The sequence below is a fragment of the Drosophila virilis genome, unplaced genomic scaffold (assembly GCF_030788295.1).
Source record: "Drosophila virilis strain 15010-1051.87 unplaced genomic scaffold, Dvir_AGI_RSII-ME tig00001568, whole genome shotgun sequence".
NCBI lineage: Eukaryota > Metazoa > Arthropoda > Insecta > Diptera > Drosophilidae > Drosophila > Drosophila virilis.
The window spans coordinates 593,087-617,128 of record NW_027212845.1 but is presented as its reverse complement, the minus strand read 5'-3'; the positions used below and the strand labels follow the sequence as shown (position 1 = coordinate 617,128).

The following is a 24,042-nucleotide window of genomic DNA, read 5'->3' as shown; positions in this document are numbered from 1 at the left end:
CTATTCGGATACCGTTTATTTCTCTTTGCAACTTTTCTGTCAAATATTGAATTTGTATTCTGTCCTTAAATTTGTTTGTTTGTAATATTAATTTGTTATATGTGTCTTCTGTCTTTGTTAAATTTATTGTGAGGCAGTGGTGCTCGTAATTATCGGGTATGTCTATCATGCCTATTTTAAAGAGTAAGTATCCATTATTTGATTAAATAGGGTTAATATCTATAAACTGGTTATTACTTCCTGGTAATAGTGTTGGCATCATTAGTGCCAGAAAAATGAATTTTATATATCCTGTTTTGGAACTTCGTCCTCCTGTAAATATTTGCTCTTATTTAATTTCTTTTGTTTTTGATAATTTGTTTTATAATGCTTAATTTTTCTACCTCTGTTAGTCTCCTCAAAATGATCTTCGTCAATTTGTTTTATTTTCCAGTGGGTTTGTACTGTAATGGTGGGGAGGTTCGGGTTCAGTTTTTCGCCTTTCGTTTGGCCATCTACCAAAAATAAAAACAAACGGCCGTGGCTGTTGCCTAACCGGGTGCATAGGGATTGGAGGTTCGCACTTCTTGCTAATACTCGGACAATAGCTCGTCGGACTGGTCGGGGTTTTTTCCTTTCCCTTTTGCACTTACCATAAACACATAGTTTAAGTGCGATCAAAAAAAAAAAAAAAAATAAAAAAAAACTTATTGATTTAAGTAAATCCATTGAAACAAAAAAAAAAAACCGGATTCTAGTATGGGCACCATTAATGTGTTCCGACCGAACACCCAAATTCAAACTATTCAATTTCGCGTAAGTGAGAGAACTAAGGTGTTGATCGCCTCTCTTTCTCTTTACCCTCCCTACCTTGACAAGCAAAAAAAAAAATGGAATGTGGATGCTTGTCCCTATTTCAGGTTCTTAAACCATCACTATAAATTGCAAGCGGCTAACATGGGTACTTGACAGATAAAACAATTAATTATGGAATTAGGATATCATATCATATAAGCTAATATAATTCGTTTATTCACGCATTGTTCAATTTTGTTGCCAATTAATAGCAAGGTGAGTATAACTCTATTTACAAGAAATAATATACAGTTTCCAAACAAAATTTGAATCCAAAGTTAATATGATGAATGTGCAATAACTAGTTTAAATCCCATAAAGAAATTAAGGGGAAGGAGAAATTCACCAACATTATCTTGAGACTTGACGGATAGTAATTAATTTACCGTCTTGCTAAATTAACTGCATTTAAATGTTCATGTGTGTATATAACTACATATATCTATAGGCATTGGTTTAAACTCTTACTCACGCGATATCCTTCGAAGCAGACGTTGGGCCCAATGTATACGACGATTATGATCGCTATTGCTAAATATTACAAAAGAAATTTATAAGTATATAAACACATGTATATATATATATATATATATATATATATATATGAGCAACGGTCAAGGTCGGTGGTGTAGGAATTTCCTCTCGCTTTAACTTATTTAGGCATATTCATTGCACATTTTGTTTTAAAGAAATTAGTAAAAGAAAAAAAAATTAAAGGAAATAAAAATTAAAACTAAGGATCTATTAGCCGTCCATCTGGGCAACGTTAAACAATTAATGGAATTATATGGCAATGCTGCTAAGCAAGCGAAAGGGGTACACCAAAAGTAATACAGACTCGGCTCCTTTGTTACTCTCTGCAGGTTACACTATATGCTTAGTGCATGCGGTCCCGATGGTGCTGCATAAATAGTAAGCGTTTCACCCGCTTGACGCCGTTTTCCGAGGCTATGCCAGATGTTGTTCTTCGCAAGACAGCGGCTGATAAGTAAAATAGCAACAAAATTGGTTCTGCTGGGTTGCTAAGTGCGACACGTGCTCTTGGTGTTGCCCTTGTCTGGTCCGATCTCCCCCTCTGGTAGTGCCGACTAGTACGTCTAAATCTAGTCAACTGAGCAGGCACGGAAACTGTGGAAGCCTTAATTAGTTCCAAGTCTCAACACTAGCACATATAAATACCTTTTCTTTAAGGGTCACCCCGAATCACAATTAGGTTAGTGGGTCGAGTTGTTATGAAGGTTTTTGGTTTCTATTAGCGTACCAAAAGAACACTTCCAAACTGTACCACAATTGCAGCCTTGGTCGTTGATGTCTTTGCAAAAATTATTTGCAAAGAAAGAAAAAATGTTATGAACTTAACTCGCACGCGCTTCAAATATATCTGACATGCTGAGCTGTACTTTTAACCTTTACTACTTCCCAACGACAAAAAAAAATAAGGAAGCTTTCAAAAGCTCTACATCACGCGATTATATTTTAAAACGGTACTATGGCCTGATCTTATCACCTTTTTCCTCTCTATTCGCCCTATTCGGTTGCGCATGCCCTCAGCTGTGCAATAAACGAAGAATTGGCTTCCAGCGCGGTCGGTAAAGCAGTAACTAAACTAGAGCAGCTGATCAACAAGCAGATTCGTTTGGGGAGTGCAAAGCAGCCACTACACCACAGTTTATGCAGCGCTACTTGCTAGCGGGACATAAACTGAAATAACTATAATAACTGTTGAGTTAGAACTTGTTACTAGTTTGTATATCTTTGAGATGAAAAGTACCGATGCATTTACCTGTTTCATTAGCTAGTTGATAGTAGGCTGGGCTGACTTTTTGTACAACAATCGCCGGAATGAAAACTGGTGCAAGCTTAGAACTAAACTTCTTTTGCGCGTTACTCTGACAAAAATTGCGGGCGAAGACTTTCGTACCGGCAGTAAGACTTATGTTTCGGCTGCGCAAATTATATATCTTAGCATTTCTATTATGTGACTGAGCTACATTGTCTTTAGCTATCTGACGGATTACTTGTAAGGCTGTGGGCCTCTCAATAGCAGTGTCTTCGGACAAGAGGTTAAGTCGCTTTAGCAAGTCATAGTCTTTACCGTTTAACATCATATTCTGTCCAAACGCTAAAAAATATGGAGAGTACCCTGTACTTTGGTGAACGCTGGCTCTCAAGGCAGCACAAATGGCGTACAGCTTTTTATCCCAATTTGAATGATCTTTTCCGATATAGGCTCTAATAGCCGCTAATACTGATCTATTTACTCGCTCACTCGCATTACTTTGTGGCGAGTATATTGCCGTTCGAATGTGGATGATTCCATACCGGGTAAGAAAAGCTTTAAAGACACTAGAAATGAACTGAGAGCCATTGTCGGTCAGAATAGTTTCTGGCACGCCGAAAGTGCAAAACAGTGTGTTTTCTAGATAGTCGATAATTTTGTTGGTAGTAAACGCGCGAAGAGGCCACATAAAATGAAATTTAGTATTGTGGTCTACAACCATCAGGAGACCTATATTGCCGTTCTTGGACCGAGGATATGGCCCTAGAAGATCCATGTAGAGCTTCTGAAATGGCCGTTCTGACGTCATAGGCTTGCCCATTGGAGGTCTCAACACTACATTGGGGCTTTTCGTTTGCCGACAAACTTTACAATTGACTATATATTCATGAATTTGGGCCGACATTTTTGGCCAAAACAAGTATCTCTTGAGTTTCTCTATTGTTTTTCCGATGCCACTGTGTGCAGCGTTAGGGGGATTGTGGGCTCTCTCTATCACTTGTAGGGTGAGAGACGAAGGTATCCAGAGTTTCCAGGATTGTTTCTCCTGAATGCTATATCCCGTCGCTGGCTCAGTACGTTTATATATAAAACCGTCGATTATCTGTAAATCCGGTAATCTGGATTGGTTAGAAGAAATACTGTCTATCAGATCCAGATAGTTTGGCGATTTGAATTCGGGTGAAGACAGGTCAACTATGGGACCTTGCTCCTCGAATTCCGCAAGCTCTGTCTCATTTTGACGCGATAGCGCATCAGCGACAACATTTTGTGTACCGCTACGATGCGAGACTTTAAACTTGAAGCCCTGTAATTTGATCACCCATCTACCTTGACGTCCTCTGAGATCCTTCTGTCTCATGAGCCATTGTAAGGAAGCATGATCAGTTATTACTTCGAAGTCCTGTCCTTCTATATACGCTCTAAATTTAAAAATACCTCTTATTACGGCTAAGCATTCCAGATCGGTCACACTATAATTCCGTTGGGCCTTTGACAGTTTCTCTGACATGTATGCTATTGGAGCCTCCTCTTCCTGTTCATTTAGTTGAGCTAGAACGCATCCTAAACCAGTTGTGCTAGCATCGCAAACTAATCTAAAAGGTTTTGAGAAGTCGGGTGTAGCCAATACAGGTGCAGAAGTTAAAAGTGTTTTTAAGGTGTTGGAAGCGGAATCAGCATCAGTGTTCCATTTCAATACTTTCGATTTCTTTAGCAACTCTGTAAGCGGAAAGCTAACTGTTGCATAATGATTAACGAAACGTCTATACCATCCAGCGAGTCCAAGAAAACGTCTCAGTTGTTTTACACTTTTTGGTACAGGGAATTCGTTAATAGCTTGTATTTTGCTAGGGTCCGTCTTTAGTTGACCATACCCAATTATAAAGCCCAAATATTTAATTTCCCGCATACAAAATTTTGATTTTGCGATGTTGATTGTCAAGTTCGCTTTACGCAAGTGCAGCGCTACTTCCTGCAAAAGCAACATATGCGAATCGAAGTCCTCTGATAGCAGAAGTAAATCATCTAAGTAGACAAATACGCGGGTCCGCAAATGGGCTGGTATCACGCGTTCCATTAGTCTACAAAGCGTTTGAGGAGCGTTACACAATCCAAACGGCATTACTTTGTATTGAAATAATGGACGATTAGGGACTGTAAAAGCGGTATACTGACGTGATTTTTCTTCTAGGGGTATCTGCCAGAATGCGTGCTTCATATCGAGGCCCGTTATATATTTAGCCGGCGGCAGACGACTAAGAATTCCGTCGATATGGGGTAGAGGGTACGCATCTTTACGAGTGTACTTATTTATGACTCGAGAATCTAGACACAGCCTGTTTTTATCCTTTCTTTGCACAAGGACGCAGTTGCTGCTCCAGGGGCTATGCGATACCTCTATTATATCTAAAGCTAGCATTTTCTCGATCTCGTCAAACATTAGCTTTTCAACGGCTGGCGAAATAGGCCAATGTCTTTGTTTGACGGGGGTCACATTATCTATTTCAATGCGATGTTCGATTAACTCAGTGCGTCCTAATCCTTCCTTTTCATAAGAATAGAAATTAGAAATGATCGAATTTAATCGTGACTTTTCTTCAGCGGTTAGCTGATGCATTTTCGCTGTTTCCTGGATATCCTGTTCGTTACTGTTGTCTAATTCATTTACGGACTCATCAGGACGAATTAAATTCGTTAACAGTCCAAAGTCCTGCCAAAAATTTATGCCTAAGTAAACATCTTGTTTCAAATCGGGTATAACATAAAAATCAACATTATGCACTTGTTTTCGAAATTCAACTTTAAGTGTCAGTTTGCCTACCACTGGGCAAATAGCGTTGTTAGCTGTTCGGATTGATCCAGAGCATTTGCGCGCTTTGGGATGTGACAACAGTGACTTAGCTGCAACATTACCGAGGCAACTAATCGTCGCTCCGGAATCTAATAATGCTACATATTTTTCTCCCTCTAGGCTTAACTCAGTGTACAAGCGGTTATCTGAGCTCATAAACACTGATTGAACGAGCTTCTTACGAAGACTTTTAATATTTTTCCAGAATTTCCTAAGTCGAACAGTAGAGCGTTTTGGCCGACTGAGAAATTCGATGGGTTCTATGCTGCTAAAAATTCGTCTTCGTGTGTCAAGATAGTGTTTTACTCTAATATGGTACGGTACGTACTTATTTTCAATATCAGTTTGAGTTGCAGTCTCGGCGACTGAACATGTATTTGCCATATAAGTTGTAAATATAGTATTTGGAGTTGATTGCTCCAAACTACCATATGACTGTATTTCTGGCAAGGACTTTATTCTTTTGTGGGATGCGTCAAACTGGTGTTGGTCTGCGCATCCCGCTTCCGGTTTCCCAAAAGATTGCATTTGCTACAATTGGGTTTAAAAGTATTTTTAGCACCGCAACCGTAGCAGAATATACGCCTTTCTCCCATGCAGTCATCGAATCGGTGTCCCACTTTATCGCAATTCCAGCACACTATTTTCTTGTTCTGTATTTCTGAAATATTATCTTCTATATCATTATTTTCCAGTAACTCAGAGACATTACCTCTACCGTATTTGGTTCGATTGGGAAACGAGCCAGTTTCTCTACAGAAACTTTCATGTTTCTTAACTTCCTCTCTTAATTCTGCTCGAGTTCTAATCTTCAAATGCAATAGTTCGTACCTGAGCGCTGTTCTCGCATTGCGTTTTAATAGGTCAACAAGCTTGTCTTCGCTTATTTCGTTAGATAATTGGCTAACCAGGCCTTCAATCGCTGATTGAAAATCATCAAATGTCTCCTGATCTTTCTGGCGTCTTTTCCTAATTAGTTCCCACAAGTCAAAGTCGTCTTTAACGTCCTCGAATCTAAGTCGGAAATCCGTACAGAAAGCCAACCAGGTATACTGTGGGTTTTTCTTGTGGAAGCTCCAAAACCAATCATTGGCTTTCCCGAAGAAAAGTAAATGAAGATTGTCACAAAGCAGCCTATAGTCGCCGTTCAAATTTTGAGCCGTTAATGAACGAATTCGATACAAGAATTCATCTATCTGCATAGAGTCTTTCGAACCGTCAAATTTAAGTCGCCAGGTTTGCATAATGCTAGCTGCTTTTTCTGAACTCAAACTTGAGTTTGATCGATTGCTACCTCTGGGGCTGTATGGTCCGCAGTCAAGGGGTATGTCAGAGTTCTGGGCACTATTAGGGAGAGTATCAGCACCTAATCCCCTTGGAGACTGAACTAATCTAGAGCGTGTTGATTCAGCTTGCTCACTTCGTACATTTAATGTTGCTAACTTCTCTTGCAGTGATTGTTCAACAGAAGCTTTAATAACGTTTTTGAGTTCTGCTATTAAAGTCCTTTGCTGAGATTGTAGAGCTTCGTTGATATAGGTAATTGTCTCTACATTTGGACCATTGTCCACTGACTTATTTCCGTTGCTGCCTAAAGACATGCAACTACCTAAATATTCTCTATGATTTCGATTCATAGACCTAGTTTGCATACTTCGCTTGGGCGTGGCTCCTCGCCCTTTTCCGAATCGCTGACCTCTCCTGATACCTGTAGTAGTCGAACCATCTTGGCAAGGTAGAGTATTTCGCGATAGAGTTTCGTCTGTTTCAGCATTACCAGCTGAGTGTAACTCCGCTGCCAGTGTATTGTTCATAAATATTAGTTGCCCTGGGTTGCAATCTGCCTCACATACTGGACATTTTGGGGTTGTCTTTAGTGTATTGCTTATGCAAACGTCGTGAAAACGGTGTTGACAAGGAGTAGTCGCAGATAGCTGTTCTGCTTGCAATTGCTCATGGCAAATGCCACAAAATGGATCTTGCGCGTTAATCGCTGCAACTATGCTCTCTGTGCTTCGTCTCACTGCCATAATGAATGCAAACTTTTGCTTGTTTCCAAACAACAAAAGGAAAACTAAATAGGACTTGTATTATTAAGTCTTGGTTATTTATTCTATCTGTCTTTTTCCCACACGTTATTGCTTACAATCCTTAAGCAAACCTGAGTAGTTGAATTTGTGCTATTTATTTTACTGGAGTCTATTTCTGATTTGGATTTTTACTGCTCATGGACTACTAGACAACATCCGAAATATTTCCAGTTTGTTGTAATTCCAAATAGTCCTTGAAACAATTAACCCAAATTTGATTATTATTCCCTCTTTTCCGATCTTACCCGCTGCTTAAAGTACTAGTAATTAATTGTGGTCGACTAATCCAGCAATGCCTGAATTACAATCGCAAATTCCTACAACTAACTACTGTCTGAACACAACGTATTTTCCCGAGAAAGGGGCCTAACAGGGTAATTAAAAAATAATAGGTAGTAATTGATATGGTATAACTTCGAGTTTCGATTGGGGATTGTTGTGCACTAGGTGTTAGTCGTGCTTACGCAAGAAGTAAAAGTTTTACGTTCTTGCTAGGGCCCCACGTTGGGCGCCATATATGTAATGGTGGGGAGGTTCGGGTTCAGTTTTTCGCCTTTCGTTTGGCCATCTACCAAAAATAAAAACAAACGGCCGTGGCTGTTGCCTAACCGGGTGCATAGGGATTGGAGGTTCGCACTTCTTGCTAATACTCGGACAATAGCTCGTCGGACTGGTCGGGGTTTTTTCCTTTCCCTTTTGCACTTACCATAAACACATAGTTTAAGTGCGATCAAAAAAAAAAAAAAAATAAAAAAAAACTTATTGATTTAAGTAAATCCATTGAAACAAAAAAAAAAAACCGGATTCTAGTATGGGCACCATTAATGTGTTCCGACCGAACACCCAAATTCAAACTATTCAATTTCGCGTAAGTGAGAGAACTAAGGTGTTGATCGCCTCTCTTTCTCTTTACCCTCCCTACCTTGACAAGCAAAAAAAAAAATGGAATGTGGATGCTTGTCCCTATTTCAGGTTCTTAAACCATCACTATAAATTGCAAGCGGCTAACATGGGTACTTGACAGATAAAACAATTAATTATGGAATTAGGATATCATATCATATAAGCTAATATAATTCGTTTATTCACGCATTGTTCAATTTTGTTGCCAATTAATAGCAAGGTGAGTATAACTCTATTTACAAGAAATAATATACAGTTTCCAAACAAAATTTGAATCCAAAGTTAATATGATGAATGTGCAATAACTAGTTTAAATCCCATAAAGAAATTAAGGGGAAGGAGAAATTCACCAACATTATCTTGAGACTTGACGGATAGTAATTAATTTACCGTCTTGCTAAATTAACTGCATTTAAATGTTCATGTGTGTATATAACTACATATATCTATAGGCATTGGTTTAAACTCTTACTCACGCGATATCCTTCGAAGCAGACGTTGGGCCCAATGTATACGACGATTATGATCGCTATTGCTAAATATTACAAAAGAAATTTATAAGTATATAAACACATGTATATATATATATATATATATATATATATATATGAGCAACGGTCAAGGTCGGTGGTGTAGGAATTTCCTCTCGCTTTAACTTATTTAGGCATATTCATTGCACATTTTGTTTTAAAGAAATTAGTAAAAGAAAAAAAAATTAAAGGAAATAAAAATTAAAACTAAGGATCTATTAGCCGTCCATCTGGGCAACGTTAAACAATTAATGGAATTATATGGCAATGCTGCTAAGCAAGCGAAAGGGGTACACCAAAAGTAATACAGACTCGGCTCCTTTGTTACTCTCTGCAGGTTACACTATATGCTTAGTGCATGCGGTCCCGATGGTGCTGCATAAATAGTAAGCGTTTCACCCGCTTGACGCCGTTTTCCGAGGCTATGCCAGATGTTGTTCTTCGCAAGACAGCGGCTGATAAGTAAAATAGCAACAAAATTGGTTCTGCTGGGTTGCTAAGTGCGACACGTGCTCTTGGTGTTGCCCTTGTCTGGTCCGATCTCCCCCTCTGGTAGTGCCGACTAGTACGTCTAAATCTAGTCAACTGAGCAGGCACGGAAACTGTGGAAGCCTTAATTAGTTCCAAGTCTCAACACTAGCACATATAAATACCTTTTCTTTAAGGGTCACCCCGAATCACAATTAGGTTAGTGGGTCGAGTTGTTATGAAGGTTTTTGGTTTCTATTAGCGTACCAAAAGAACACTTCCAAACTGTACCACAATTGCAGCCTTGGTCGTTGATGTCTTTGCAAAAATTATTTGCAAAGAAAGAAAAAATGTTATGAACTTAACTCGCACGCGCTTCAAATATATCTGACATGCTGAGCTGTACTTTTAACCTTTACTACTTCCCAACGACAAAAAAAAATAAGGAAGCTTTCAAAAGCTCTACATCACGCGATTATATTTTAAAACGGTACTATGGCCTGATCTTATCACCTTTTTCCTCTCTATTCGCCCTATTCGGTTGCGCATGCCCTCAGCTGTGCAATAAACGAAGAATTGGCTTCCAGCGCGGTCGGTAAAGCAGTAACTAAACTAGAGCAGCTGATCAACAAGCAGATTCGTTTGGGGAGTGCAAAGCAGCCACTACAGTACGGGTTATGTAATTTACCGTGAATTATGGGTGCTTTCCTGAACTTTGTATTTACTGCGAAATAATTTCGGTTTTTATTAAGATTATTTATTCTGGTCCCTTTTATAATTTGGGTATTATAATTAGGTGTACCTGCGTAAATGAAAATGTCAGCTGGAGTTCTTCCAGTAGAGTTATGTTTTAGCTTATGATTATAAGTGTATAAAATTACCTCAATTTTCATGAGTCTATTTTCTTCGTCATCGTCAGTATTTATAATGCGTATTTTTTCATTAATTGTCTTATGTAGTCTTTCTATATCCGCTACACCATTTTTACTTGTTGTTATTTGAATTTAAACTTTTTCCTTATTCAACCATTCTTTCAGGACAAGACTCATAAAAGCACTGCCCCTATCTGCCTTCAGAGTTATAGGTTTTCCCATGTTGTTAAATATTTGGATGAGTCCTCTTTTAACTTCCATCCAATCGTTGCCGTTAAGTTCAATTACATTTGCAAATTTTGAATATAAATCAATACATGTTAAATAGCTGTGGTTTTTTATTGAATAAATGTCTACTACGTAAGTTTCTCTACAGTTTTCTACTTCTGGTGTAATTTTAAATTTACAAGATGTGTTCCTGTGATCAATTTTAGCTAGATTACAAACTTCACATTCGTTAATTATGTTTTGGATTAAATTTTGATAGTCTGGGTAATAATATGTTTCTTTAAAAAGTCTGATGCATCTTTTCGATGCCTGGATGTAAAAGTTTCTTGTGGTTGCTTGTTTCTTTAAATTCTGCATAGATCCTAATGTCTTTCAGCTTAATATTTGTTCGTAATATTCGAGCTGTTTTGGGGTTCATTATTTCTTTAAAGGCTTGTTGTATTATCTCAAAATCGGAATCGTATTCAATGTATAATACGCTTGAATTGTTGCAAAAATGTTTTATCAATATCTGTTTAGCTTTTTCAATGTTTAAGTTTAAATATTCGATTTTTATTCTTAATTTTTTAAAATATGGTGCAACTTCTATTTGCTCGGTATCACTTCTAATCATTTCTATTTGTCTTCTAAAATAGTTTAATGGTTTTTCTGTTAAATGTATTAAATTTTCATTATCTTCTTCAGCGCTATGTGCTGTAGCTTGTGTGTTAATATCTTGTTCGCCTAGCATATTTTCTTCAATTTTGATGCGTGATAAAGCATCTGCTTCGTGGTTTAATTTTCTTTCTAAGTATTTGATTGACAAATTATATTCACTAAGTTTAATACGCCAAAGTTGTAATTTCATGTTGCGTTCTTTAATGTTGTTTAACCAAACGAGTGGCTTATGATCGCTTAAAATGTCAAATGGTCTGCCATCTAAATATGGGCGAAAATATTTTACTGCCCACACTATTGCTAAAAGCGCTTTTTCTATTGTACTGTAATTTTGTTCATGATCGTTTAACGTTCTACTTGAGAAACTAATTGGCTTGTTATCTTGTGACAACACAGCTCCTATTGCAAAATTACTTGCGTCGGTTGTTACCTGAAACTTTTTATTAAAGTCTGGACATACTAATATTGTGTCGTTTATAATTAATATTTTTAATTTTTCAAAGGCTTTATTGTATTCAACATTTTTGATATCAATTTTTTCCGCTTTCTTTAGGTAAAGAGTTATGGGTTTTGCAATTTTTGCAAAATCTGGAATGAACTTTCGATAATAACCACATAAACCTAGAAATGATTTAATTTCCTTTAATTTTTTTGGCAAAGGAAATTCTTGTATTGCTTTTACTTTCAATTTGCTTGGCCGTATGCCTTCTGGACTTATAATATCGCCTAACAATTCTGTTTCCTTTTTTAAAAACTCGCACTTATCTAATTGAAGTTTTAAATTTGCCAGTCTTAATTTTTCAAAAACTTTATTTATTGAATTTAAATGTTCATCAAGTGATGTGGAGAAGACAATAATGTCGTAATTCATGCACCTTTGGAATGTTGCTGGTGCATTTTTAAGTCCAAATGGCATTCGAGTATACTCGGAATGTCCGTATTTGGTAGAAAATGCTGTTTTATTAATTGAGTTCTTGTCCATCTCAATCTGATGGAAACCTTTTGCTAAATCTATTGTTGTAGAGTATGAACATCTTCCTAATTTTCCCAAAATCTCGTCCATGTTTGGAATGGGGAATTTATCATTGATTGTAATGTCGTTTAATCCTCTGTAATCGACCACTAATCTAAATTTTGCCTTTCCTGAGGCGTCTGCCTTTTTTGGTACGATCCATAAGGGACTACAATAAGGCGACTGGCTATGCCGAATAATAATTGGGTTGGCATATCTTTAATTTGCTTTTCGACTTCTTCTTCGAAAGCGAAAGGGTAACCGTATGGTTTCTTGTAAATTGGATTTTCATGATGTGTATTAGTTTCGCGCTTAACAATGCTCGTGAAGGTCAAATTGTCACCTTCTCGATATTGAATGCTTTAAATATGCTTCGAAGTTTTTTTCTGAATTTGGATCCCAAACTAATTTCTTCTGATTGAACGATCTCTCGCTAATTATTATTCTGGCATGAGCGTAGTCAATTATGGCGTTGTTTGCCTTTAATAAATTTCTGCCTAAAAGTATATCATAATGAGGTGCAAAATCATGTATGTAAAATATCTGATCTTGCCTAAAGAGTTTATTAGGTGCAGTGGATACATAATGGTTTAAGTTTGATATCCCTGTCATGGTTCTAATCGAAGTAGGTCTTGTTTAAACTGGTATATTAAGGAAGTTTTCCCTCATCATATTTATTGACGACCCAGTGTCAATGAGACATCTGTAGCGTCTGTTATTAATTTTAATTTCTATGTACTGGCTTGTCCCGAGGCTCCAATTAGAAAATTTTTGTCTTTTATTTCAGTATTCTGAAACACCTCATACCATACTCTTCTTGTACATGGTTACCCTGATATTTTTCGGATTGTTGATAATTTTCATCAACCTGCATTTTTTGGGAACCACTAGTATTTTCTCGTATACGCTTGTACGGTTGATTTGGTATATATCTACCTTGAGAAATATTTTGATTTATGGATTATTTATTTGTGCTTGTTGTAAATTCTGTTTGAATTCTTGAGCTAGTTGCTTATTTTGGTTAGAATAAGTTTGGTTGTTCGGAGGGTGATGTGAAAAATTGTGGCTTTGATTATTGTTACTTATGTAACTTGGGGTAAATTGAGGCTTAGTATTGCCTGTATAATTTATAGCATTGTTAGTATTTTGTTTTTTATTATTTTTATAATAATTTTCCTCATAGTAGCCCTCCATTTGAGCTACTTGTTTCAATTTGGAAATAGTGGATATATCATGTCTTGCGAGTGACATAAAGAGTCTATCTGATAATTTTTTATTTATCAAGTTTTTTACAGTGTTATGCATAGCGTTTGTGTACAATCTGGAATTATCTAAATTCCCTTCTAATTCTAACTTGTCAGTTATTATTATTATCTTAGCCCTTACCTCACTACAAAATTTACGTAAATTACCTTGATAATTGGTATTATATAGTCTTCGCAGTAGTTCTTCCACGGGTGTTTGCGTCTAATATTCGGAGATTAAGGCTTCCCTCAGTTGGGACCAGTTGTTATTTGCAGCATTCTAGGAGCCTTCTGGGCATCTCCGGATGTCTGGAGCTCAATCACCCCGAATATGATGCATTGTTGTCGTTCATTGTGAGTAGAGTACAGTTGAAGCAGGTAATCCATCCTTCTGATAAATGGACCCAGGGTTATAGGGTCTCCCTCAAAGGCTGGCACGTTCCGTATTTGTTGAAGCAATTGGTTTAAATTTTGGTCGTTTAATTTATTCATTGCTGCAAGTGCAGCCACATGAGAGCCTTTTGGTTGCTCCATTTTTTTTTTTTTTTTTTTTGTTTGTGTCACGAAATTTACTTTGTTGCAACGACCGAATTGGATTTATACGTTGCTTGAATTGTTTGCACACGTTAAGTTCTTTTGCGGATAGCGAATTTTGGAGTTGAAATATATTCGATTTAGTTGTAATACTGTGCACAATTACACTTGTTGATCAGATAAGACACCAGTTGTATGGATAAGCCTCTCTTTAAACTTTAATTTATTTCTTTTCACAAAATGCTATCCTACCGGCTGCGCAAATAACGTAGTTATAAGTTTGGAAATAAAAAAACTATATTTCCCGACCGTGAATCTGTATCGGTTTATTATGTTGAATATCTGGAGTAAGACTGAGCTACCAAAAATTGGCTTACGCTATATTTAAAGCTAAATAATAATTGAAGTACGTGACTTTTTGCAAAGGGACAGCGGCTGCAGCTTGTTTATGCTAGCGCCTTTCTGTTGATCAGTTTTTGTTTATAAATGATTGTTGACAATATGTGAGCTTGGCTGCAGAAGGCATTCTGCTCTTAGGATTTTTGCTGCTGTTAGCGTTATTTGAATTCGGATGCAGAAGGCATGTTATTGTTATGATTATTCAGCTTGTAAACACACAATGGGTTATGCCATGCAATTAGCTTATGAATAACAGTGGTTCAAAATGCTGTTGTTGTGAATATGTCACTATATATATATTAATAGGATTTTGCATACATATGGGGATTATAGTAAAACTAATAAATGCCAAGTTTGGTCAAGATATCTGGAAAAACAAAATATTTTTTCATAGAATAACTTAATTTTCGACCAATCGTTCCTATGGTAGCCTCCGATCTTGATAGGATTTTGCATTTATATGAACAGCATAGAACAGCTAATAAATGTCGAGTTTGATCAAGTTGAAAAACCAAATGTTTTCGCATACAACTTAATTTTCGAACGATAGTCCATATGACAGCTATATGATTTAGTGGTCCGATCTTAATAGGGGTTTGCCTATACATGAAGAGTATAGTAAAACTAATAAATGCCAAGTTTGGTCAAGATATCTCGAAAAACCAAATGTTTTCTCAAACAACAACTTTATTTTCGATCGATCGTTTCTATGCAGCTTTTTGATATAGTCGTCCGATATTAATAAGATTTTGCATATATGAGGAGTATAGTAAAACTAATCAATGCCGAGTTTGGTCAAGATATCTTGAAAAACGAAATGTTTTTTCATAAAACAACTTAATTTTCGACCAATCGTTCCTATGGTAGCTATATGATATAGTGGTCCGATATTAATAAGATTTTGCATATATGAGGAGTATAGTAAAACTAATAAATGCCGTCAAGATATCCTTAAAAACCATATGTTTTTTCATAAAACAACTCAATTTTCGAATGATCGTTCCTATGGTAGCTATAAGATATGGTGGTGCGATCCTAATAGGATTTTGCCTATATACTTATAAGGAGTATAGTTAAAGTAATAAATGCCGAATTTGGTCAAGATATCTTGAAAAACCAATCGTTTTGTTAAACAACAACTTGATTTTCGATTTATCGTTCCCATGGCAGCTATTTGATATGGTCGTCCGATATTAATAAGATTTTGCATATATGAGGAGTATAGTAAAACTAATAAATGCCGAGTCTGGTCAAGATATCTTGAAAACCCAAATGTTTTTTCGTTACATAAGTTAATTTTCGACCAATCGTTCCTATGGTAGCTATATTTTTTATTTATTTATTTATTTATTAATGGTCGACACAACGAGTGTCTTTCTTATTATTCAAAAGATTTTACAATAGAATTATATGCCAAAAGCCTAGTTAATGGATACAATTTTCTAAATAGCATCACCGACCGATGGAGGTGTTTTATTTGCCAGTCCGGCCACCTGTGCCCCTTTTCACAGGTAATTTTGTCAGTGACGCTATTAGAGCCTACATCTAAGCAGAAGGTTGTAAGTAGGAAAAAAGAGATCTCAAGTGAAATTAAAAATAATCCTAATTTGCTATATTAATAAAGAAAATACAATAAATAGGAAAAAAGAAAGTAAGAAAATTGTTAATAAAGTAAAGCAATGTAAGTTAGATAAAGAGTGTTAAGTGGATATGATATAGTGGTCCGATATTAATAAGATTTTGCATATATGAGGAGTATAGTAAAACTAATAAATGCCGTGTTTGGTCAAGATATCTTTAAAAACAATATGTTTTTTCATAGAATAACTCAATTTTCGACCGATCGTTCCTATGGTAGCTATATGATATAGTGGTCCGATCTTAATATGATTTTGCATCTATATGAAGAGCATAGTAAAACTAGTAAATGTCGAGTTTGATCAAGATATCTTGAAGAACCAAATGTTTTAGCATACAATTTAATTTTTTGAACGATCGTCCTTATGACAGCTATATGATATAGTGGACCGATCTTAATAAGATTTTGCCTATACATGAAGAGTATAGTAAAACCTATTAATGCCGAGTTTGGTCAAGATATCTTAGAAAACAAAATGTTTTTTCATGCAACTTGATTTTCGGCCGATCGTTCCTATGGCAGCTCTAATATATAGTGGTCCGATATTAATAGGATTTTGTATACATATGAGGAGTATAGTAAAACTAATAAATGCCAAGTTATGTCAAGATATCTTGAAAAATCAAATGTTTTCTCAAACAACAACTTGATTTTTGATCAATTGTTTATATGGCATAGTTAAAGTAATAAATGCCGAGTTTGATCAAGATATCTTGAAAAACCAAATGTTTTTTCAAACAACAACTTGATTTTCGATCGATCGTTCCTATGGCAGCTATTTGATATAGTTGTCCGATATTAATAAGATTTTGCTAATATGAGGAGTATAGTAAAACTAATAAATGCCGAGTCTGCTCAAGATATCTTGAAAACCCAAATGTTTTTTCGTAAAATAAGTTTATTTTCGACCGATCGTTCCTATGGCAGGTATATGATATAGTAGTCCGATCTTTATAGGATTTTGCGCATATATGAGGAGTAAAGTAAACCTAATAAATGCCGAGTTTCGTCAAGATATCTTGAAAAACAAAATGTTTTTTCATACAAAAACATAATTTTCGACCGATCGTTCCTATGGCAGCTATATGATATATTGGTCCGATCTTAATAAGATTTTGAATATATATGATGAGTAAAGTAAAACTAATAAATGCCGAGTTTGGTCAAGATATCTTGAAAAACAAAATGTTTTTTCATACAAAAACTTAATTTTCGACCGATCGTTCCCATGGTAGCTATATGATATAGTGGTCCGATATTAATAAGATTTTGCATATATGAGGAGTAAAGCAAAACTAATAAATGCCGAGTTTGGTCAAGATATCTTGATAAACAAAATGTTTTTTCATACAAAAACTTAATTTTCGACCGATCGTTCCTATGGCAGCTATATGATATACTGTTCCGATCCAGCTGGTTTTCACATATGTGCTGCGTGCAACAGAAAGAGGGAGTTCTGCAAAGTTTCATTATAATAGCTTTAAAACTGAGGGACTAGTCCGCATAGAAACAGACAGAAGGACAGACGGACATGGCTATATCGACTCGGATGTTGATGGTGATTTAGAATATATATTCTTTATGGGGTCGGAGATGTCTCCTCCTATGCGTTACACATTTCACGACAAAATTACAATACCCTCTGCAAGGGTATAACAAAATGTTTTTTCATAGAACAACTTAATTTTCTACCGATCGTTCCTATATTAGCTATATGATATATATATTAATAGGATTTTCAATACATATAGGGATTGTAGTAAAACTAATAAATGCCAAGTTTGGTCAAGATATCTGGAAAAACAAAATATTTTTTCATAGAAAAACTTAATTTTCGACCAATTGTTCCTATGGTAGCTATATGATATAGTGCTCCGATCTTAATTGGATATTGCATTTATATGAACAGCATAGTACAGCTAATAAATGTCGAGTTTGATCAAGATATCTTGAAGAACCAAATTTTTTCGCATACAACTTAATTTTCGAACGAGAGTCCATATGACAGCTATATGATTTAAAGGTCCGATCTTAATAGGGTTTTGCCTATACATGAAGAGTAGAGTAAAACCAATTAATGCCGAGTTTGGTCAAGATATCTTAAAAAAAAAAATGTTTTTTCATTCAACTTGATTTTTGGCCGATCGTTTCTATGGCAGCTCTAATATATAGTGGTCCGATATTAATAGGATTTTGTATACATATGATGAGTATATTAAAACTAATAAATGCCAAGTTTGGTCAATATATCTCGAAAAACGAAATGTTTTCTCAAACAACAACTTGATTTTCGATCGATCGTTTCTATGGCAGCTATTTGATATAGTCGTCCGATATTGATAATGTTTTGCATATATGAGGAGTATAGTAAAACTAATAAATGCCGAGTCTGGTCAAGATATCTTGAAAACCCAAATGTTTTTTCGTAAAACAGGTTCATTTTCGACCAATCGTTCCTATGGTAGCTATATGATATACTGGTCCGATATAAATAAGATTTTGCATATATGAGGAGTATAGTAAAACTAATAAATGTCGAGTTTGATCAAGATATCTTGAAGAACCAAATGTTTTTTCATACCACAACTTAATTTTCCACCAATCGTTCCTATGGTAGCTATATAATATAATGGTCCGATATTAATAAGATTTTGCATATATGAGGAGTGTAGTAAAACTAATAAATGCCGAGTTTGGTCAAGATATCTTGAAAAACAAAATGTTTTTCATACAAAAACTTAAATTTTCGACCGATCGATCCTATGGCAGCTGTATGATATAGTGGTCCGATCTTAATAGGATTTTGCATTTATATGAGGAGCTTAGTAAAACTAATAAATGTCGAGTTTGGTCAAGACATCTTAACAAAAAAATATTTTTTCATACAAAAACTTAATTTTTGACCGATCGTTCCCGTGGCAGCTATATGATATAGTGGTCCGATCTTTATAGGATTTTGCACATATATGGGGAGTAAAGTAAACCTAATAAATGCCGAGTTTGGTCAAGATATCTTGAAAAACAAAATGTTTTTTCATACAAAAACTTAATTCTCGACCGATCGTTCCTATGGCAGCTATATGATATAGTTGTCCGATCTTAATAGGATTTTGAATATATATGAGGAGTAAAGTAAAACTAATTAATGACGAGTTTGGTCAAGATATCTTGAAAACCCAAATGTTTTTTCGTAAAATAAGTTAATTTTCGACCGATCGTTCCTATGGTAGCTATAAGATATAGTAGTGCGATTCTAATAGGATTTTGACTATATATAAGGAGTATAGTTAAAGTAAAAAATGCCGAGTTTGGTCAAGATATCTTGAAAAACCAATCGTTTTTTTAAACAACAACTTGATTTTCGATCGATCGTTCCCATGGCAGCTATTTGATATGGTCGTCCGATATTAATAAGATTTTGCATATATGAGGAGTATAGTGAAACTAATAAATGCCGAGTCTGGTCAAGATATCTTGAAAACCCAAATGTTTTTTCGTAAAACAGGTTCATTTTCGACCAATCGTTCCTATGGTAGCTATATGATATAGTGGTCCGATATTAATAAGATTTTGCATATATGAGGAGTATAGTAAAACTAATAAATGTCGAGTTTGATCAAGATATCTTGAAGAACCAAATGTTTTCGCATACAACTTAATTTTCGAACGATAGACCATATGACAGCTATATGATTTAGTGGTCCGATCTTAATAGGGTTTTGCCTATATATGAAGAGTATAGTAAAACCAATTATTGCCGAGTTACGTCAAGATATCTTAAAAAACAAAATGTTTTTTCATTTAACTTGATTTTCGGCCGATCGTTCCTATGGCAGCTCTAATATATAGTGGTCCGATATTAATAGGATTTTGTATACATATGAGAAGTATAGTAAAACTAATAAATGCCAAGTTTGGTCAAGATATCTTTAAAAACCACATGTTTTTTCATACAACAACTTAATTTTCGACCGATCGTTCCTATGGTAGCCATATGATATATATATATATTAGGATTTTGAATTCATATGAGGATTATAGTAACACTAATAAATGCCAACTTTGGTCAATATATCTCGAAAAACGAAATGTTTTCTCAAACAACAGCTTGATTTTCGATCGATCGTTTCTATTGCAGCTATTTGATATGGTCGTCCGATATTAATAAGATTTTGCATATATGAGGAGTATAGTAAAACTAATAAATGCCGAGTCTGGTCAAGATATCTTGAAATCCCAAATGTTTTTTCGTAAAATAAGTTAATTTTCGACCAATCGTTCCTATGGTAGCTATATGATATAGTGGTTCGATATTAATAAGATTTTGCATATATGAGGAGTATAGTAAAACTAATAAATGCCGAGTTTGGTCAAGATATCTTTAAAAACCCTATGTTTTTTCAAAGAACAACTCAATTTTCGACCGATCATTCCTATGGTAGCTATATGATATAGTAGTCCGATCTTAATAGGATTTTGCATTTATATGAAGAGCATAGTAAAACAAGTAAATGTCGAGTTTGATCAAGATATCTTGAAGAACCAAATGTTTTAGCATACAATTTAATTTTCGAACGATCGTCCTTATGACAGCTATATAGTATAGTGGTCCGATGTTAATAAGATTTTGCATATATATGGGGAGTATTGTAAAACTAATAAATGCCAAGTTCGACCGATCGTTCCTATGGTAGCTATATGATTTATATATTAATAGGATTTCGCATACATATGAGGGATATAGTAAAACTAATAAATGCCAAGTTTGGTCAAGATATCTGGAGAAACAAAATATTTTTTCATAGAATAATATTCGACCAATCGTTCCAATAGTAGCTATATGATATAGTGGTCCGATCTTAATAGGATTTTGCATTTATACGAAGAGCATAGTACAGCTAATAAATGTCGAGTTTGATCAAGATATCTTAGTGAATCAAATGTTTTCGCATACAACTTAATTTTCGAACGATAGTCCATATGACAGCAATATGGTTTAGTGGTCCGATCTTAATAGGGTTTTGCCTATACATGAAGAGTATAGTAAAACCAATTAATGCCGAGTTTGGTCAAGATATCTTAAAAAACAAAATGTTTTTTCATTCAACTTGATTTTCGGCCGATCGTTCCTATGGCAGCTCTAATATATAGTGGTCCGATATTAATAGGATTTTGCATACATATGAAGAGTATAGTAAAACTAATAAATGCCGAGTCTGGTCAAGATATCTTAAAAACCCAAATGTTTTTTCGTAAAACAGGTTCATTTTCGACCAATCGTTCCTATGGTAGCTATATGATATACTGGTCCGATATTAATAAGATTTTGCATATATGAGGAGTATAGTAAAACTAATAAATGTCGAGTTTGATCATGATATCTTGAAGAACCAAATGTTTTTTCATACCACAACTTAATTTTCCACCAATCGTTCCTATGGTAGCTATATAATATAATGGTCCGATATTAATAAGATTTTGCATATATGAGGAGTGTAGTAAAACTAATAAATGCCGAGTTTGGTCAAGATATCTTGAAAAACAAAATGTTTTTCATACAAAAACTTAAATTTTCGACCGATCGATCCTATGGCAGCTGTATGATATAGTGGTCCGATCTTAATAGGATTTTGCATTTATATGAGGAGCTTAGTAAAACTAATAAATGTCGAGTTTGGTCAAGACATCTTAACAAAAAAATATTTTTTCATACAAAAACTTAATTTTTGACCGATCGTTCCCGTGGCAGCTATATGATATAGTGGTCCGATCTTTATAGGATTTTGCACATATATGGGGAGTAAAGTAAACCTAATAAATGCCGAGTTTGGTCAAGATATCTTGAAAAACAAAATGTTTTTTCATACAAAAACTTAATTCTCGACCGATCGTTCCTATGGCAGCTATATGATATAGTTGTCCGATCTTAATAGGATTTTGAATATATATGAGGAGTAAAGTAAAACTAATTAATGACGAGTTTGGTCAAGATATCTTGAAAACCCAAATGTTTTTTCGTAAAATAAGTTAATTTTCGACCGATCGTTCCTATGGTAGCTATAAGATATAGTAGTGCGATTCTAATAGGATTTTGACTATATATAAGGAGTATAGTTAAAGTAAAAAATGCCGAGTTTGGTCAAGATATCTTGAAAAACCAATCGTTTTTTTAAACAACAACTTGATTTTCGATCGATCGTTCCCATGGCAGCTTTTTGATATGGTCGTCCGATATTAATAAGATTTTGCATATATGAGGAGTATAGTAAAACTAATAAATGCCGAGTCTGGTCAAGATATCTTGAAAACCCAAATGTTTTTTCGTAAAACAGGTTCATTTTCGACCAATCGTTCCTATGGTAGCTATATGATATAGTGGTCCGATATTAATAAGATTTTGCATATATGAGGAGTATAGTAAAACTAATAAATGTCGAGTTTGATCAAGATATCTTGAAGAACCAAATGTTTTCGCATACAACTTAATTTTCGAACGATAGACCATATGACAGCTATATGATTTAGTGGTCCGATCTTAATAGGGTTTTGCCTATATATGAAGAGTATAGTAAAACCAATTATTGCCGAGTTACGTCAAGATATCTTAAAAAACAAAATGTTTTTTCATTTAACTTGATTTTCGGCCGATCGTTCCTATGGCAGCTCTAATATATAGTGGTCCGATATTAATAGGATTTTGTATACATATGAGAAGTATAGTAAAACTAATAAATGCCAAGTTTGGTCAAGATATCTTTAAAAACCACATGTTTTTTCATACAACAACTTAATTTTCGACCGATCGTTCCTATGGGTGCCATATGATATATATATATATTAGGATTTTGAATTCATATGAGGATTATAGTAACACTAATAAATGCCAACTTTGGTCAATATATCTCGAAAAACGAAATGTTTTCTCAAACAACAGCTTGATTTTCGATCGATCGTTTCTATTGCAGCTATTTGATATGGTCGTCCGATATTAATAAGATTTTGCATATATGAGGAGTATAGTAAAACTAATAAATGCCGAGTCTGGTCAAGATATCTTGAAATCCCAAATGTTTTTTCGTAAAATAAGTTAATTTTCGACCAATCGTTCCTATGGTAGCTATATGATATAGTGGTTCGATATTAATAAGATTTTGCATATATGAGGAGTATAGTAAAACTAATAAATGCCGAGTTTGGTCAAGATATCTTTAAAAACCCTATGTTTTTTCAAAGAACAACTCAATTTTCGACCGATCATTCCTATGGTAGCTATATGATATAGTGGTCCGATCTTAATAGGATTTTGCATTTATATGAAGAGCATAGTAAAACAAGTAAATGTCGAGTTTGATCAAGATATCTTGAAGAACCAAATGTTTTAGCATACAATTTAATTTTCGAACGATCGTCCTTATGACAGCTATATAGTATAGTGGTCCGATGTTAATAAGATTTTGCATATATATGGGGAGTATTGTAAAACTAATAAATGCCAAGTTCGACCGATCGTTCCTATGGTAGCTATATGATTTATATATTAATAGGATTTCGCATACATATGAGGGATATAGTAAAACTAATAAATGCCAAGTTTGGTCAAGATATCTGGAGAAACAAAATATAGAATAATATTCGACCAATCGTTCCAATAGTAGCTATATGATATAGTGGTCCGATCTTAATAGGATTTTGCATTTATACGAAGAGCATAGTACAGCTAATAAATGTCGAGTTTGATCAAGATATCTTAGTGAATCAAATGTTTTCGCATACAACTTAATTTTCGAACGATAGTCCATATGACAGCAATATGGTTTAGTGGTCCGATCTTAATAGGGTTTTGCCTATACATGAAGAGTATAGTAAAACCAATTAATGCCGAGTTTGGTCAAGATATCTTAAAAAACAAAATGTTTTTTCATTCAACTTGATTTTCGGCCGATCGTTCCCATGGCAGCTCTAATATATAGTGGTCCGATATTAATAGGATTTTGCATACAT

General features: G+C 35.0%; 2 long non-coding RNA genes across 2 annotated transcripts; both read right to left on the bottom strand.

Moving 5' to 3' along the window:
* Positions 1 to 990: 990 nt before the first annotated feature.
* LOC116649969 (uncharacterized) lies at positions 991 to 8,087 on the bottom strand. The gene is made up of 2 exons (XR_004302939.2): positions 2,014 to 8,087; positions 991 to 1,962 (listed from the first exon to the last, which is right to left on the bottom strand). It is a non-coding gene; the product is annotated as an uncharacterized lncRNA (long non-coding RNA).
* Positions 8,088 to 8,618: 531 nt separating this feature from the next.
* LOC116649968 (uncharacterized) lies at positions 8,619 to 10,118 on the bottom strand. The gene is made up of 2 exons (XR_004302938.2): positions 9,642 to 10,118; positions 8,619 to 9,590 (listed from the first exon to the last, which is right to left on the bottom strand). It is a non-coding gene; the product is annotated as an uncharacterized lncRNA (long non-coding RNA).
* Between the last annotated feature and the right edge of the window lie 13,924 nt (positions 10,119 to 24,042).